General features: G+C 35.2%; 1 pseudogene; it reads right to left on the reverse strand.

The window, feature by feature from the left end:
• Nucleotides 1-3,437: 3,437 nt before the first annotated feature.
• On the reverse strand, nucleotides 3,438-17,649 carry LOC140621414 (acyl-CoA-binding protein pseudogene; annotated as a pseudogene).
• Nucleotides 17,650-19,660: the final 2,011 nt, after the last annotated feature.

The raw sequence follows: 19,660 nt of genomic DNA on the forward strand, positions 1-19,660 counted from the left end.
TAAAGTATTTTATAGTATATATAATAGCTGACAGATCTAATTTCTATTTCTTTTTGCTATTTCAGTCTTCTCTATAATTTCTTGGTCTATCAATTGATTTTTTTTTCCCTTGTTGTGGATCAGTTTTTACTGTTTATTTGTATTTCTGGTAATTTTTAAAATGTGTATTGGTAATTTTTTAATTTTATGCTATACAGTGAAGGATTTCATTCTACTTCTTTAAAGAGAGATGGATTTTTATTCTTATATGCAGTTAAGGTACCAGGATCAAATGATTTTTGTGTCTTGCTTGTAATCTTATTTAATGGTGGGTTCAGTGTAGTCTTGACTCTGGAGCTAACTTGTTATATAATAGTTAGGTGTAATTATTCTGAAAACTTCACTTAATAATCAGTGTATGGTTACATGTCTTTCCTTCTTGCTGGAGCAAAGGTGAACTTTTCTGAGGCCTATATGGGTTCTGGAAATTCCTTTGGCTTGTTGCTTTTGATGGTTCTTTTTCTCTCTCATGTTGTTTTAAATCACTTAGGCACAGATAAGTACTTACCCAAAGACTCCAGGAGATCTCTCTGTAGATCTTCACAATTCTCTTTCTAAAAGCTCTTCCCTGTGCTAGCCTGTTTGGCTTTATCTTGGTGCCTTGGTCTCCCTAGACTTTGATGTCTGACTTTTACATTAAGCCAATCATGCTACTTCCTTTTGGATTTCACATTGCTATGCAACAGGCTGCAAACCACTTTCAGGAAGTAACCTGGCACCGTCAAGGGCATACCTTCTTGTTTCCCACCTCTCACACATCACAGTCTTGTTCTGTCTGTTGTTTAATGCATGAAAACAGAGGGCACATACACTTTGTCCTAGATTTATATACCTTTACAAGACATCGGTGATAGCAGAAGTAGCGGAAACTTCACTTTGTCTCCCCACATGCTAATTGTGTCATTTCTTTATTCCTCAAACCTAGTAATTAAATCAAGGTCAGTCTTGGTGTTGATCATTATTTTTTTTTAATCTTAAAAATAGCATGCCATTTTTATCTGTAGATTCAAGTATCCTTTCATTTCTTAAGTTTTCAATAGGTAATGTTTTCATTGTAAATGCTTATTTCTGTTTTCAAAACACCAACAGGCAGATGGTGGGTCTGAATTTTCATGTTTTAATATCCACCAACATCTCATAAGGATTGCTATGCTTTTGTCATTTTCTTTCTTTATCTTTTTTGATGAAGATTAATTTTTATGGAACATTATGTTGTACATCACGGATTGTGCACATATTTCCCTGCTCAAACAGTTGATTTTGAGAAAATGTGCTTCCAAGCCGAGAATTTATCTTGTTTAATGAATGATATGTACATAGAGATTTGTTCTCATCTCTCTTCTCTTGGTCTTTTTTATTTAGTTATTTGTTATGCTACAACCCTGAGGATGCCATGAAAAATGTGAAGTCTGTATAAACCATATAACAGCAGGACAGCTTATTATCACTGAATTTTATTTTTTTCTCTAGCTTTATTGAGATTTGACAAAAAAGGATATATATTTAAAGAATACAATATGATGTTTGAATATACATATACATTGTGAAATGATTACCATAATCAAGCTATTTAACATACCCAGCATCTCCTGTGGTTACTTTTTTTGTGGTGAAAATACATAAGAACTACCTCTTCTCAAATTTCAAGGTAATAAAAAGTACAAAAGGTAATAAAAAGTGTTGCTGAGGATGTGGAGATAAGGGAACCCTTGTGCACTAGTGGTGGAATGTAAGTTGGTATGAGCTATTATGTACAGTATGAAGGCTTTTCCAAAAATTAAAAATGGAGCTACCACATGATCCAATAATCCCACTTCTGGGTTGATATCCAAAGGAAATGAAATCATATTGCAGAGATACCTGCACTCCCATGTTCATTTCAAGACATTCACAATAAAAAAAAAAAAAAAAGACATTCACAATAACTGAGATATGGAAATTACCTAAGTGTCTAACAAAGGATGTGGTATTTACAAATCATGAAAGGTAATGTGGTATTTATATTCAGTGGAATATTATTCAACTTTAAAATACAGGAAAGCTTCCCATTTACAACATGATTGAACCTGGAGAACATTAAGCTAAGTGAAATAAGCCAAATACAAAAAGACAACTACTGTATGATTCCCACTTACATGTGGAATCTAAAAAAGTCTTTTCTATAATTCCTTAATATTTTTTAAAGTTTTTATTAAATCCCAGTTAGTTAACATACAGAATAATAATAATTTCAGGTGTATGATATAGTGATTCCACACTTCCATACAACACCTGGTGCTCATCACAACAGATGCACTCCTTAAGCCTCATCACCTATTTCCCCCATCCCACACCCACCTCTCCTCTGGTAACCATCAGTTTGTTGTCTATAGTCAAGAGTTTGTTTCTTGTTTTCTTGTTTTGCCTCCCTTTCTCTTTTCCCCCTTTTCTCATTTGTTTTGTTTCTTAAATCTCACATATGAGTGAAATCATATGGTATTTGGTTTCTCTGACATTTCACTTAGCATAATACTTGTCTAGCGCCATCTATCTTCATGTCGTTGCAAATGGCAAGAATTCATCTCATTTTTTTTTTTAAGATTTTATTTATTCATGAGAGAGAGAGAGAGAGAGAGAGAGAGAGAGAGAGAGATGCAGAGACACAGGCGGAGGGAGAAGCAGCGGAAGTGGGATTCGATCCCAGGTCTCCAGGATCACACCTTGGGCTGCAGACAGCACTAAACCAGTGTGTCACCAGGGCTGCCCGAATTCATCTCTTTTAATGACTGAGTTTTGTGTGTATATATATATAACCATACTGTTTTGATCACTACAGCTTTGTAATATAACTTGAAGTCCAGAACTGTAATGCCTCCAGCTTTACTTTTCTTTTTCCACATTAGTTTGCCTACTCTTGGTCTTATCTGGTTCCATACAAATTTTAGGATTGTTTGTTCTAGCTCTGTGAAAAATGCTGATGATATTTTGATAGGGATTGTGTTAAGTGTGTCGATTTGCTTTGGGTAATATAGATATTTTAACAATAGCTGTTCTTCCAATCCATAAGCATGGAATGTTTTCCCATATCTTTGTGCCATCTTCAATTTCTTTCATCAATGTTTTATAGTTTGCGGTGTAAAACTAACCACCTCTTTGGTTAGTTTTATTACTAGGTACCTTATTTTGTTGTTGTTGTTGTTTAAAGTAATAAATGCACTTTGAATTGATCTATGGTTAAAAACTACTCAGTGCAGGTCAGTAACCATGTCAGTCCCTACCCCTAGAGCCATGTCCTGTACAGTCTTCCGGACCTTGGTTAACAGGCTATTTGCATGATTTAATATCATCCACAGTATTAGAAAAATAAGGCATTATATCAGTTTAGATAAAATGTACTGCTGGCAGCCAAATCCAGTCCCTTATATTCCATATTTTTTATATAGAACTTCTGCTTTGTTGATGTCAGCTTCCATGGCATCTTCATTGGAAGTCTCTTTCAGCTGATTCCAGGCATCCCACTGGCCTTGTCTTTGAGATTCAATAGCCCAGGCTGTTCTGTGTCTATGTCATCCACAGTTGCTTGTTTGTAGTGGCTATAGATGAACAGCGTCTCATCATCTACTGGTTTGCAAGGATTCTAGAGAGTCTATGGAGGCTGTGAGGAGTAGAAAGCAATAGCATATGATGTGACTGAGATATCTTACTGTTTTGGGTGCAGTTGTAAATAGTTTAGATTCCTTAATTTCTCTTTCTGTTACTTCATAATTGTGTATAAAAATGCAACAGATTTCTTTACATTGATTTTGTATCCTGCAACTTTGCTAAATTTGTGTTCAGTTCTGGCAGTGTTTATGGTGGAGTCTTTTGAGTTTTCAATATAGAATATCATATCATGTGCAAATAGTGAAACTTTTACTTCTTCCTTGCCAATTTGGATGTCTGATTGCTGTGGCTAGGACTTCCATTACTATGTTAAATAACAGTGATGAGAGTAGGCATCCCTGTCTTTTTCCTGACTCTCAGAGAAATGGAGAAAAAGCTCTGTTTTTCCCCTTTAAGGATATTAGCTGTGGGTTTTCCATATATGCCTTTTATTATGTTGAGGTATGTTCGTTTCCTCTATCTCTACTTTGTTGAGGTTTTTTTTTTTTTATCATGAATGGATGTGGCATTTTGTCAAATTTTTTTTTGTTTCCTGCATCTATTGAAATTATTTTTATCCTTTCTTTAATTACTGTGGTGTATCATGTTGATTGATTCGAGAATAGTGAACCACCCTTGCAACCCAAGGATAAGTCCCACTTGGTTGTGGTGAATTATTTATTTAAAGTATTGTTAGATTTAGTTTACTAGTATTTTCCTGAGAATTTTTGCATCCATGTTCATAAGAGATATTGGCTTATAGCTCTCTTTTTTAGTGAAGTCCTTATCTGGTTTTAATATCAGGGTAATGCTTACCTCTTAGAATGAATTTGGAAATTTTCCTTCCTTTTCTACTCTTTTGGAATAGTTTGAGAAGAATAGATATTAATTCTTTTTAAATGTTTGGTAGAACTCAACTATGAAGCTCTCTGGCCCTAGAATTTTGTCTGTTGGGAATTTTTTGATTACTGATTCAATTTCTTTTCTGGTTATCAGTCTGTTAAGGTTTTCTATCTCTTCTTGTTTCAGTTTTAGTAGTCTATATGTTTGTAAGAATTTATCCATGTCTTTTAGTTGTTCAATTTCTTGGCATATAGTTTTTCATAATATGCTCTTATAACTGTATTTCTGTGGTGTTGTCATTGTTTCTGGAGTTTTTCTCTGACCTTTCTTCTCTTTGTCACTTTTGGTGTCTCTTTTCTACTCAAAGAGCCCCTTTTAATATTTCTTGCAGGGCTGGTTTAAAATTTTTTTTTTTTTATTTTTATTTATTTATGATAGTCACAGAGAGAGAGAGAGAGAGAGGCAGAGACACAGGCAGAGGGAGAAGCAGGCTCCATGCACCGGGAGCCTGATGTGGGATTCGATCCCGGGTCTCCAGGATCGCGCCCTGGGCCAAAGGCAGGCGCCAAACCGCTGCGCCACCCAGGGATCCCGCAGGGCTGGTTTAATGGTCACGGATTCTTTTAGTTTTTGTTTGTCTGGGAAACTCTTTATCTCACCTTCTACTCTGAAGGATATCCTTGCTGGATAATATTCTTGGCTGCAGATTTTTCTCAATCCATATTTTGAATATATCATGACACTCCCTTCTGACTTGCCAAGTTTCTATTGAGAAATCTCCAGGTAGCCTTATGGGTTTCCCCTTGTAAGTCAAGGACTTCTTTTGTTAGAATAGATTTAGGTATTACCTAAGGGATACTTAAGGGAGGAGTGGTATGGGTATTGCAGTTTATATCATCTTTTATCTAGGTTTCTGTTAGGGAATACTATCTTACTCATTTTCCTACATAGGACAAATGCCTACTATTAGCACTCTGCTTTCCAGAGATATTATGACTCAGATTTAGTTTCCTGGGGCTATAGGATATTGCACTATCAACTGGGGTTAATTTTCACTGTCCTTTTACTTCTCTTTATCTCAGTGAGTTTCCTTCTTCTTAGAGCCCAGTGTATATGAAATAAAAATGGCACATCATCCTGGATGATTCTTCAACTTCAATTTCCTTCTATTTTATGGTTATACAACACTGAGTTACTTTACAGTGGCTTTCCTACTTTTACCATTACCAAACCATTCCATAAGATGTTATCATTTTTAAGAAAAATATTTTTGAATTATACTTCCCATAATAGTGACAACAACATTTGGCAAAATATTCATTCTGAAGATACATGGATTATTAATATGAAATGAGCCACCTGGGTGGTTCAGTTGGTTAAGCATCTGCCTTCAAATCAGGTCATGATCCCAGGGTCCTGGGATCAAGCCCCGAGTCAGGTTCAGCAGGGAGTCTGCTTCTCCCTCTCCCTCTGCTCCTCTCTCTGCTTGTGCTCTGTCTCTCTCAAATAAATAAATAAAATCTTTTGAAAAAATGAATGTGAAAGCACTCAGATTCTTCTTTGTCTTAGTTAAGATACCACAGTATTTGGCTAGTTTGCTCCAAAATTATAATCCTATTTTAGGGTTGTAATTCTTTCCCTGAAGATGTTTATCTTCTCTATTTTTCTTATTTTGTTTTTACCATCAGTAAGTTTTAATAGAGAATCAGGAGATAAACTGTTTTTATTAAATGCCTTACACTATCATTGTTTCGGAACACTCATTTTAAGAGCAAATAATCATTTTAAATACATATGATTCATTTCTACCCTCTTTTTTCTATTCATTTGAATACATGACAACCAAGTATAAATGCTCTGAACAATAGTAAATTAATAAATCATTTGATAACATTCTGATTCCTATCCTCCAGCCTGCCTCCACTTCCTATCCTGACTACAGGAATGTGAAATAAATGATTGACTATAATTTTAAAAATAAAAGTTTAACACACTTTAAAAAGTTTTGTTAGGATAAACAGTTAAAGATTTTTAAAAATGAGTTTACAATTTGTTTAAAAAGAAAAGTGTTTGAGAAAGCATATATTTTGCTCAGTAATAGCCCTCTCTTAATTTCAAGATTAATTTATATCTCCTTCATACATTTCTTATTTATATGCACAGCATTAAAATAAAACTTATTTTGGGGCTATCATGTTGAAGCCCTTTACAGTTGTGTGTGTGTCGGGGGGGGGTGTATATAATTCTTTTTTTCTGGAAAAATAATTAATGAAGAGGAAATAAAAATGAAATAAGGAAATCTTTCATAAATCACAGTATAAATTAGTGTCATGAGTGATTCAAACCAAGCACTACAAAGAAGATAGGGAGAACTGATTCATCCAGCTCAGAAATACTTGAAGAAGAAATTTGAAAAGGTCCTTGCAAAGTACATTTTATGTGGATTGATGAAGATATCTGGGGCTTGCATGAAAATTATAAGCAGATGCACAAACAATAAAGTTGAACAAAGGAAGAGACAAAAAATGAGCAGAGGTTGACAGAATAGATACTGAACACATCTCACTCATATATTTTTCTTTGAATTATCTAAGCACAGGATTAGTTTTTATCACATATAATAAATGCCTCAAGCAACATTTCTCAAGTAGGAAAATTACCTACATCTAAACATAATTAAGATATACCTTGAGTATATTTAAAATGCAGATTCTCAATTCACATTCTATACCTATTGAGTCAGAGTCTCTGGGTCTGGAATTCAGTTTAATATCTATACTTGGCACACACACACACACACACAAATCCAAGTGACTTCTGCCCACTAGAGTTTTAAAACTACTCATGTCTTTGTGTCTATAACAAGATGAGAAATGTTCACTATATTGATTGTGGTGAGTCCAGTCAGTGTGCTGTATACCTTAAACTTGTACAGTGCTCTATGTCTTTATATCTCCATAAAACAGAAAGGAGGAAAATAAAAGCATTCATCCAAAGTGTAGTGCACAATCTCTTTAATATTCTTGATTCAATATCCTGTGCAATCTTCATAAGATTCTAAATAAATATTTAAAAGTGGTAATGTTGGGACACCTATGTTGCTCAGCAATTAAGCACCTGCCTCTGCCCAGGCATTACCCTGGCATCCCAGGATTGAGTCCCACATCAGGCTCCCTGCATAGAGCCTGTTTCTCTCTCTGCCTAAGTCTCTGTCTCTCTCTGTGTGTCTCAAATAAATAAATAAATAAATAAATAAATAAATAAATAAATAATAACTTTTTTAAAAAAGTGGTATTGTTAAGACCTGAACAATTTAGAAGATGTTTCCTAAGTGAAGCTGGTTTTCTTAGAAATAGGAAGTATATTTGAATTTACATAGCAGGAGAGTGAAGACCAAAACTCTCCTTAAATTTCTAACAAAGATAATTTTCTTAATCTATAATAATTTTAATAGTGCATTGACTTTGCATTGCTTGCTAATTTTATAATTAATAAATCTACCAATGAATCTACAAATCCATGTTAACAAATGATTATATTTTAGCAACAGAGAGTTGATGCAGAAGGATAGGATTTGTATAAGTCATAAAACTTCATGCAGGAGTTTACAAACTAGTTGAGAATACAAGAGAAAACTTGAAAGAGTAGAAGAAAGTTGCATAATATTAGTTTTAAATGCTCCTGCTCTTCAGAGGTTAAGGAGGAACACAGAGATTTTTTTTTTTTTTTGTAGTAAAGTCGAATTTCAGTAAGTCACTGAGCTAAGATCTGGATTATATGATTTACCCATTACAAAAAACGCCAAAATAGTCACTATCCCATAATTTAGAGGAAAAAATCAAATATAAAATAGCAATTGTTTCATAATAATCTAGTACTTGTCATTTAGCTTCTTCTAGTTTAACATGGGATTTCATAAAATATTATACTTCAATAGCACTTCATCAAAATTTCATTTTCAGTAAATCTAATTTTCTTACTCTTATAAAAGTTGTCCATAGTGCTGAGCAAACAAGAAACTGGCTTCTAGATGATGCTTGGTCTCGTTCCCACTTATTTTTAAAATTTGATCTTTCTTCAGAGGATAAGTTTTGCTGTCATATTATGACAATATATGGAATATCTTTAATTCGAATTTACTTAACATTCTTTTTTATTTGAAATAAATATTGCTGAATTTTTAACATAAATTTAAATCTGAGAGCCTTAATATGGATTCCTGCAATTTTATATTTCTCTTTTATATTTCTGTTATTATTTGGGGGCAGAAAGAGCTAAATTACACTGCATTTTAGCATAATCTAGAATTTAGTTAAAGTCAAAGAAAGTTAATACATTTGTTTACTTCTCCTTTATTTTTAGATTACAGGCTTATATACTTTTAGATCAAGGCTTACGTGTCCCCTTGATTCAGATTTACCTCTTTCTATTTGGTAATTTTGATATATTAAGAACAGAAAAGTAGACTAATGATAAATATTAAGATAAAGAGACATACTGCTGACAAATGGGGCCAACTTCCAAACTCATGCTCTTGGGACTGCTTCCTCATTTAAAAATTATTTATTGTAGTTGATTGAATTATTATAATTTTCTTTTCAATTAATTCTCCATTTAGCAATTGCATAGAATTGAAGAGCAATTGCATTCCAATTGAGATTATTTCTGATATTACTTGCAGTAGGGCAAACCCATTGCACTAGGTCCATCAGGTATGTATGTATGTATGTAATTACTCTAAGGTGTATTCAGGTAAGTAACTAATGCATGAATCCAAGGAAGGCAGTAGAGACTGGTATTTCTCTAATTCTCTTTTCTAGTAGATACTGAAGGAAAACATTTTTATTACTGTGTATATGATAAACCTAATTGTTTAGGCATGTGTTCAATACAGACATGCACACAAGTCCTTCTATCTAAGTCAAATAGTAATGACTTGATTATTAATTCTAAATTATGTGTTTCACAGCACAGACTATCAGTGAGAAGTTCCAGTTTATTATTTTAGACAGTAAGTAGCCAAAATGTTCGGGGATTCCAGGTTTGCATCTCAGCCATGGAAATATTTAGCAAGTTTTTGAACAGGCTGAGTGTTCATTTCCATGCAATGGGCAATGATTATGAAGCTTATCTTCTCAACACTGGAGAATCCCCACTTGGCTCTCAGGACTCTAAAGCAATCCTAAGACCATGTACTCTCACCAACAATGTACAGAATGCAGTTTTACTAAATAGCAATATCAGTAAAGACACTGAACTTCTCAGGTGGGAAAAAATGTTGATTTTTGCATGGAGTGTCTTAGCATCTGGACAAGTCTTACCATTTCTTAATCCATAGTTTGCATATACTTGTGTGACAATTTTGAATGTCTACACCCAGGAAGCTGGCAAAAGATACAGCCAAGAAATTACATATGGAGAAATAAATCAATATGTACGTTTTTAAATGACATTTTCTAGAGCCTATCTTCAAAAGTTAAACATTGAAGTAGAAAGAGACTGATATTTTATTATTAAACAATCTTTATGAATAACAAAGGAAATTACGGAATCTTAGCTGTCTTAGCTGTAATGATTAAGAGAAATTTGAATGCTGATTACTCACTGATTTCCACCAACTCAATTATGTCATTGTGTAGAATTTAGGCATAACTAAGCTTTCCCTAAGTTGTCTAAGAAGGAAATTGTGAGAGAGAAGTTAAAAACATGAGGCAATAAAGATACTGCATAATTTTATACCTTTATAATTTTAAGTTAGGATAGAAAACAAAATTGAATTAAGCTGTTATTGATAAAGTAGAAAAACATGGCAGTCTAAGTATACTTTGGGGTTTTACATGCTTAAAAGTATCCTAGCAGCCTTTTAGATTTCTAAACTAGCTGGCCCTTTATCCTTGTTGTTTATCTTGTTGCCTTACTGTACCATGGAGCTTACCAAAATGAGCTCTAAGTGTTCCAGGTTTGCTTTCATGGATCTTATAGACATTCCTGTAAAACTAGTGTTCTCTTAGTCTATGGCCAGCTTTCAACTACTGGTGTGTTGCTTATCTTTTTGACATTTTTCTTTGGAAAGCTGTGAAGAAATTTTGTGACTCTCAAATTGCTTATAAGTAATATAATCTCAAATTTAGTGAGAATCCAAAGACAGTATGTGTGTAGGTTGATTTTCAAGCTCTGAAGTCAAGCTGTTAGGGTCCAAATCTTGATGCCATCTTTTTATTTTACTTTTTTTTTCTTTAAGATTTTATTTATTTATTCATGAGAGAGAGAGAGGCAGAGAAGCAGGCTCCATGCAGGGAGCCTGACGTGTGACTCGATCCCCGGTTTCCAGGATCATGCACCGGGCTGAAGGTGGCACTAAACCTCTGAGCCACCCGGGCTGCCCGATGCCATCATTTTCTGATTAGTTTTGTTTACTTACACTCTCTTGCTCTTCTCTTGTCATCTGAAAAATAAATATGATAGTAATAGTAACTCTATAAATTATCAAGTGAAGGTTAATTTAACTAATAAATTAAATTTGCTTACAGCAGAGGTTGGTGCAAAGCAAGTACACAGTAGGCATCATCAATATTACATTGTTTTGCATGATGAGGCAGCAAATAGTTATTAAATGCTTAATCTTAAATAAGGAACTTTAATAGAAACAGAAATTAAAATATACTTATTGGCATAGGCTATTAGGAATATAAAGTTTCTTTTTTTTTTAAGATTTTGTTTTTATTTATTCATGAGAGACACAGAGAGAGAGGCAGAGACACAGGCAGAGGGAGAAGTAGGCTCCTCACAGGGAGCCGGATGTGGGACTTGATCCTGGACCTCGGATCACACCCCGAGCCGAAGGCAGTTGTTCAACCGCTGAGCCACCCAGGGTTCCCAAGAATATAAAGTTTTAATCTCACTGTTTCTTAAGTGGATTTGAGGCAGATGAATATATACATATTTTAAAACACATTATCATAGGGTTACCTGGGTGGCTTAGTCAGTTGTGCATTTGCCTTCAGCTCATGTCATGATCCTAGGGTCCTGGGATTGAGCCCCATGTCCAGCACCATGCTCAGTAGGGAGTCCACTTCTCCTCCTCTTTTTTTTTTTTTTTTTTAATTTTATTTATTTATTTATTTATTTATTTATTTATTTATTTATGACAGTCACAGAGAGAGAGAGAGAGAGAGAGGCAGAGACACAGGCGGAGGGAGAAGCAGGCTCCATGCACCGGGAGCCCGACGTGGGATTCGATCCGGGGTCCCCAGGATCGCGCCCTGGGCCAAAGGCAGGCTCCAAACCACTGCGCCACCCAGGGATCCCTCTCCTCCTCTTTTTGACCCTCCTCCCCGCTCATGCTCTTGATCTCTCTCACTCTTTCTTTTTCAATAAATAAATAATCTTTTTTTTTTAAAATTAAAATACATTATCACAGAGTTGAGAAAATACTTCCTATTACAACAGTACCTAGTACATTAGTAAAAACTGATTGAATACAACCTAAATATTAACACAGATTATTGCTTAATTACCAAAAAGAAAAGAAAAAGACAAATATAAAAAAACAAGAAGAAAAATCCATAGTGTCAAGAAAACACCAAGGCTGCTCACCTACCCTTTTCATTATTCTTCAAATTTACCACTTATAAAAAACTAAATGAGATCAATTTTGCTGAAATGCACAGAACATTGTCTGGCATCTCACAGATATTCCAGAATGCTCATCTCTGTGCTTTACTCTCAACTGGCTGGGATGTAGCATTATTGAGGCTGGTGATATTTTGGCACCACTAGGTGAATTAGGTGATAGTTTTATTTTACTCACTATGGAAATTTTACATATTGAAGTAGATGTTCATCTGCTGTGTGAATGGGTTACATGGGACTTGGTAGAAGACAATGGTTAAAAAAGAACATTCAAGAGCCAAACCATTTGGGTTCATCAGACTGGATCATTTATTGGCTCTGAGAGGTTAGGCCATTTATCTCTCTTTCTGAGCTTTCCCTTGTGAGGATCAGAAGAGTTAATATATAAAGTATTGCTTATAGCTCCTCAGCTTAATAATTAGAGTGTTTGCCATTATCTTATTACTATTATCATCATGATCATTATTAATTACCCCAAGTGTCCTTATCAGAGAAAGTCAAGTAGAAAGACTGATATTCTACTTCTCAAGGGAAAAAAAAAAAAACAAAAAAAACAAAAAAACATTAGAGCTAAAAAGCATTTAACTCTGACGCTTAAGTACTCAAAAGATTTTTGTTTATCTCTTTGCTCATATTTTCTTTATTATTTAGTCTATTTTTTTCCTTTACTCAGGGGTTTTGGTATTGGGTAGTGGTTCTTCTAGACTGGTCAAGGTTCATACCACAGGCAGTGGATTTTATCCAGATAGTTCCTGGTTTCCTCCTTTTTTAAATAAATCAGATTCATGGCTGAGGTTGATAGGAGGGCTTCTGTCCATTGGCATATGGCATTGTAGCCACAGGCCTCTTATTAAAGCTTGAGAGAAAATGGTGATTACTAGTGTTTGTGGCCAAATTTTGTGCATGCCTACCCACTGGGTTTGTTTGGATACCAGGAAATTATGGACTGTATGATTCGAATTAGGATAAGATATTAAACCTTTGGAGCCATTCTGTAGCAGAGACTGTGCTGTAAAAGAATATTGGAAAGTACCCCTTTGACCAAGTCAGTGAGATTAGCTTAGTCATGAGAATTCCAAGTAAGTTTTCTGACCTTGAGATGTAGATACAGCGCCAAAAAATATCCTCAGGAGACCAAGGAGAGATGCTGATCTTTACTTTAATGAGAGGGTTTCAGTGCTAACGTAGTCTTCTAACTCAACCCCATCATTTCCAGGCCTTAAACATTGTAGCTACTTGTCTCAGAAAATGGAAGAAATTCCCTCAATATTATCAGAAATGTTGTGTCATGCCTGTCCTTTCAGTTCAGACACTTACTTCATTTTCTTCTTTTAATAAAAATGTTTTTATTCAACTTTCCAAAACATATTCTTTAGGTAGTCATGACTGATAATAGCCCTTAATTGTGCCGGATGCCCCAGGATTCCATTTTTGTGTAATTTCCATGGCAATGTGCATATGCTGACTGTAGCCCATCAATCTGCACCTCCACTCCTGGTGGCTTGGTTCTTCCTGTGTTAAACCACTTCCTGCCTTTTGTGGTGGTTGTTTTCTTTTCACCTAGCAAAGTAATTACTGTCACCTTGGAAATTAAATGCAAGGACAAAGTGCTTTAATGGCTCTAATACTCAGAAGACACAATGTCTTTTCATACAAGTTCATATGTGAGAGAAAGAACAACACCATTAATTAACTCAGTGGATTGAGTTTTGTCTGTGTAATGGGCAGGACACCAAGAAAGGTGTATGTCTTGCTGTGGAAGTAAGAGCAGATGCTGAGGCAGAGCTCAGTGGTGCTTTTTCAGCCTGTGTGGACTTCAGTTGCATCCTAGAATAATTGTTGCCCTCTTTTTTAGGTAAAGGGTCATATTTTATTCAGCCACAAAGACAACTTTTACCAGGATACTAAATATCTATCGGCTCTCATGAAAAGTGTAATGCATTGATGGGATGAGAACTGGGTATTATACTATATTTTGGCAAATTGAATTGAAATTAAAAAAAATTAAAGAATGTAATACAAAGAACTTTTGATTAATTTTTGAGGCAATAGGGTATTCATTTATTTATCTATGGCTACATTAAGCTTGTGTTTTAAAATTTTCATAAGAACTTGATGAAACTCTTTGTTTCTATCCAAGCTTTAACTTTCCCTCTTTAAAAAAAAATATTTATTCATTTCAGAGAGAGAAAGAGAGCATGTGCAAGATCAGGGGGAGGAGAGAGAGAATCTTAAGTAAGCTCCATCATGGGGCTCAATCTCATGACCCTGAGATCATGACTTGAGCCAAAACCAAAAATCAGATTCTCAACTGACTGAGTCACTCAGGCACCCCTAAACTTTCTCTTTTTAAGTCCTGTATACCAATTATAGTCCTATGTAACATCTTACTAGATTGTTTTACAAAGGATGGCCTATTCTGGCATGACTTTGTGCTAGGATTCAGATGCCTAGTGCCCAGTTTCCAAGTTATGTCTCAACCTGAAACAAGGTAGCTTTGGTAACATCCTTATTATCTGTCCTTCATATGTGTCTTCAAACCCATAGCTTCCCAGATTGTGAGTGAACTGTGCATGCTACTTGCCAGCAGACTTAAGAGAGATTTTCACAAGCCAATGCCAGCCTGATGTAGGACCCAGCGGTATAAGACATCATAACAGACACCCGCGGATACTGGGATTAAAATCCCTTGAGAAACATCTTTCTTTGACCCACACACACTGTGACTTGGACGGTTCTCTTCACGTCTGAGCAAGAGCATGAGTGAATGGATCCCCTTACTTACATAGTTATTTCTATGTTTCTATGTGTCCTTTCTTCATCATGAGGGCTACGAAGAAAGCATCAGACTACGTGGGACAATGTTTGTTGGCTAGTTTCTTGTTTTGTTTTGTTTTGTTTTTAATGATAAGGCCACATATCTAGTATATAATTTCCCTAGGGCTGCCTTAACAAATTACTACAAACTGTCTGGCTTAGCCATAGATATTGATTCTCTTACAATGTCAGAGGCCAGAAGTCTGAAATCGGGGTGTTAGAAGGCCACGTTAAAGTCTTAATTCCACATTAAAAAAAAAGATAGTCTTTTTTTTAGATTAACTGTCCAACTGAAGACACAAAAGGTCAGCACACTTTCTGACATCTTAATTCTTCTCTCTTGATAGAAAACAGGGCCCTTTAAAGCAAGTATCCACCAACCGAATAGATACTGTCGATAATAAGTATACTGAGAGTAAGCCCTCTCCGATCAGGGGGTTGGATGCTGTAGAATCCCAGTTTCAACTCCTTTCATGAAAAATCAAAGAGCAAGTATGATCTCCACACCTAATCTGAACAAGCAGGACATGCTCTTCAGCAGCCTTCCTCCATGACTGGGACTCAGACTTCTAATAGAGTACTATCCAACTCCTAACATCAAAAGAAGAGTCTTGGTCCTCTGCCCATCTCCTTTAGATTACGGTACTCTACATTTTCAATTTCCCCTTTGTAACTCTATTTTTTGCCCTGGGAAACTGACTTTGCTCTCTCAAAAGGCTGCCTTAACCTTGGCCTCTAATTGGCTTTAAGCTGCTTGTGAGAAGCACTAGTAAGAGAATGGAAGGTGGGAAAAGAGTGAGAGGGTATTTATTGAGTTCTGTCCTGTTGGATATCAGTAGGCTGACGGTGCTGCTTTACCAAAAGCCACAGCTTCTCCTAGGCACCCCACTGGGTGCAGTCTCTTTTTCAAACAGTTCTGTTAAATGTTTCTTCTTCTAACCTTTCCAGACCAACGAATAAATTCTCCTTGCCAAATTTCACTGGTTTGTCCCTGTCACTAAACTCTGCCATAATTTGCAATTAGTCTCTTTATTAAATACTCATCAATTACCTAATTTAAGTATCACCTTTCTTTCCTTCTGGCAACCCAGACTAAACCAGACTGGTTGCTAGACCAGAAAACAAGGCTTTAATTTTATTGATTTATTCCTGCATGTATGCATCAAGCTTGTTATGCATCGAGTCAACCACTTCTGCCTTTCTTTTTTTCCCTTTCTTTTTAGATATAATTCACATTTCTTCAAGTTCACACCTTGAAAGTGTACAATATGTTTAGATATTCACGTGGTTGTGTGATCATTACCACACTCCAACCCCAGCACATTTTTAACATCACCCAAAGAAACTCAGTAGTCACTGGCATTTGCTCCCTATCCACCCATGCCGTAGCTCCTGGAAACATTAATAAACCTTTCTATAGATTTGCCTCTTCTGAATATTTTATGTCACAGGATAATACGAGATGTGACCTTTTGTGTCTGGCTGCTCTCACTTAGCATAATGTTTTCAAAGTCCATTCATGTTCTGTCATGTAATTAGTAATGTAATTTCTATTGCCAAATGATGTTCCATTATATGGATATACCACTTTTTATTTATACATTCATCAAATCATGGATATTTGAGTTATTTTCACCTTTTAGCTATCATGAATAATACCACTATGAACATTAATGTACAAGTATTTGTGTAAACAAATAGAAAAATGTTGTCAGTTCTTTAGGGTATATACCTAGGAGCAGAATTTCTGGCTTATATGGTAATTCTACATTTAATTTTATTTAGAATTTTCAGGCTCCTTTTTAAAGCACCTTCATCACTTTACATTCCCACAAGCATTTCTTTTTTAGGAATATGAAATTTCCCAGATGAATTCTCACTTTATCTAAATTACCATGAGAACATTCATAGAATTTCCTTACAATTCTTATTTATATAATCTCAATAGTGATATTCCTCTTCTTATTCCAGATTTTAGTAATTTGCATCTTGTCTCTTTTTATAATGGCCATTTTGGCTACAGCAGAGTCAATTTAGATCATCTTTCCAAAGAATTATCTTTTGGCTTTGTTGATTTTGTCTATTATTTTTCTCTTCTCTGTTTTATTTATTTCCACTCCAGTCTTTACTGTTTCCTTCCTTCTGGACCCAATAATTCATCCAGTCTTTGCTAAGGGTATCTACGTGCAATTGGGGCACTCCTCCAACTCCCAGACAGGCAGTTGAAAATTCTGACCTTGTCCTCACTTCTTGCTTTCCCAGGGCCTCCTGGTTGGTAAGCCCATGCTGAGAGCTTAGGCTTTCTCATACACAGCTTCTTGAAAATAGAAGCTCTGTTTGGAATGTACACCACCATATCCCTGTGTGTGGACTTTTAGATCCTCATTAACATGCCAGAACTTTTGAAAATCCTTGTTGACATCTCATTTTATAACTTTCTCTTTTAAGTGTTATGCCTACTTATGATTTGTTCTAACCATTATCTCCTACTTCAGCCTTCCATGAAGTTAAAAAAATTGCCTCTAAATATTTTCAGCAAGTATCCCAGAGAAAAGACTTTTCACACTGGGTAAGTTCCAAGTTAGGTCATATGAAGACAGAATTATAAGTGGGGTTTCCCACTGAACCACCTACCAGGTCAAATAATGATAGTTCTCTGGGAATGATACTGGTGGTTGCCACGCTGCCAATGTTCATGATTGAAGGCTCTTTGTTTTTGTCTACCCGGGTACTTAGAAAGGGGCATGAGAATAGAGCAAACTAAAATATCACAAAGTTCACAATTATTTCTATTATTAAGATGATACACACACACGAGTTTTTAGAGTCTTAGAAGGCTTTGGTTAATTTCCAGAGTTAAAAAAAAATTAGTTCTGATTATTTCTGCCATTCTTTCATTGCCTGTATGAAGGAAATTATTTTCAGAGGCTCTTTCTCTCACTGATATCATTTATCTTTCATATCACAATAGAATTTAATACCACTAGAAATGAAAATATTTTTCTTAGGACTCAGTAGTAAGTACTAATTATAAGATAAAAATAAGTTTTATTTCATATATATGATTTAAATCCAATTTATATGTAAGACTTAATCTTCAGCTTAACATCTTGGGAAATGTTCTTCAGTATTCATAAAGCCATGGTGTTTTTTCCTAAGTAACAGAATTTAACTGTAATTGGATACAGTTCTGATCCTTACTACTTTTCTTCAAAACATATCTTTCCTCTAAACTCTCTGATAATTTATAGTTATCTGATGCTTATGATTATCTTCTGTCTGAAGTTTAACACTCAAGAGATAACTTACAAGCCTATAAGTATTTTGATGTATATCTCCTATAAATTAGGTATGGTAGCCACATATTATTCTATGAAGTTGAAACAATTCCTTTCTTTCTCTCAAACTTACAGGTTCCTGGTAAGCACTTAAGTGATGTTGTTTGCTTTGGCTACATCACACCATACTAGTCTCAAGTCTTTTTTTAGGGTATGATTTCTGAAATTGCATATTCCAAACCTAGAAGGCAGTGCTCATATGCCCCGAAGTGGATTCTATACATATTTTGTATTTGATAAGCCCATTTTAGTAATGTATGTTTTCCTTTTAATCACTGGACAAGAATGTAAAGCCAAGATCTTCATGAAAAACACATTCATGTTTAATTCCTTGTGTGTTATTGCCAAAGGAAAGTAATCTCTGTAGATGAATGTCTATTTCATTATTTTTCCATGAGCACCATCAAATTTCCTATTTTGCCATTTTTAGACGATGGTCTTCCTAGGGGATTATCTTCTAAGAGCAATATGATACTGACTCCCCTTTTCCCTTAATCACAGAGTGTGATAGAATTTTCAAACTTCTTCATAGAAATTAGTGAGTGACTAATTATAACTATCTCAACCTAGAAATGCTCTGCCACAGTCACTACAACATATATCATATCTGTCACCAGCATTACTAGGATAACTACTAAGAGAAAAATTTATTTATTTATGTCAATAATAGCTGCCTAAATGGAAATCACTCATTTGATAAACATTAGAATATAAGCTCCATGTAGTATTTATGTTTCATTCAGCACCAGGTTACCAGACCTTAAGCACAATTCCTTATGCATGATGGTATCCAAAAGCATAGGGTAAATGATTCCAATGCTCAAACTCTATTCCATTAACTCAAACATAATTTGCCTCTTGAGCACAGGATCACATTCTCCTGCCTCTGTATTTTTCCCCATAATAATACTGTAAATATCTTCAAAATTTTGCAATTTATAAAAATACTTAAACACTAAATTTTCCTACGAGGCCACTCTGGAGTGGCCATGCATTCTTTTTTTTTTTTTTTTAAGATTTTATTTATTTATTCATGAGAGACACACAGAGAGAGGGAGGCAGATATAGAGGCAGAATGAGAAACAGGCTCCATGCCTGATGTGGGACTTGATCCTGGAACCCCGGGATCAAGACCTGAGCCCAAGGCAGACACTCAACCACTGAGTCACCCAGGTGTCCCATGGCTGTGCATTCTTATCATAGTTTTACTGATAATCACATTTAGAGGTGGAGAGTTTGAGTGGGATTTATCTAAGAGTCGCAAGGTGAGAAAATGTGAAGAAGATGATTCAATCTCAGGGTTTATGACCTCTGAGGCTCTGTGTATTTCATTATATTCATATGCTTTCAGTAACATTTTTCAAAATTTG

Source organism: Canis lupus, chromosome 30 (assembly GCF_048164855.1).
Source record: "Canis lupus baileyi chromosome 30, mCanLup2.hap1, whole genome shotgun sequence".
NCBI classification, from domain to species: Eukaryota; Metazoa; Chordata; class Mammalia; order Carnivora; family Canidae; genus Canis; species Canis lupus.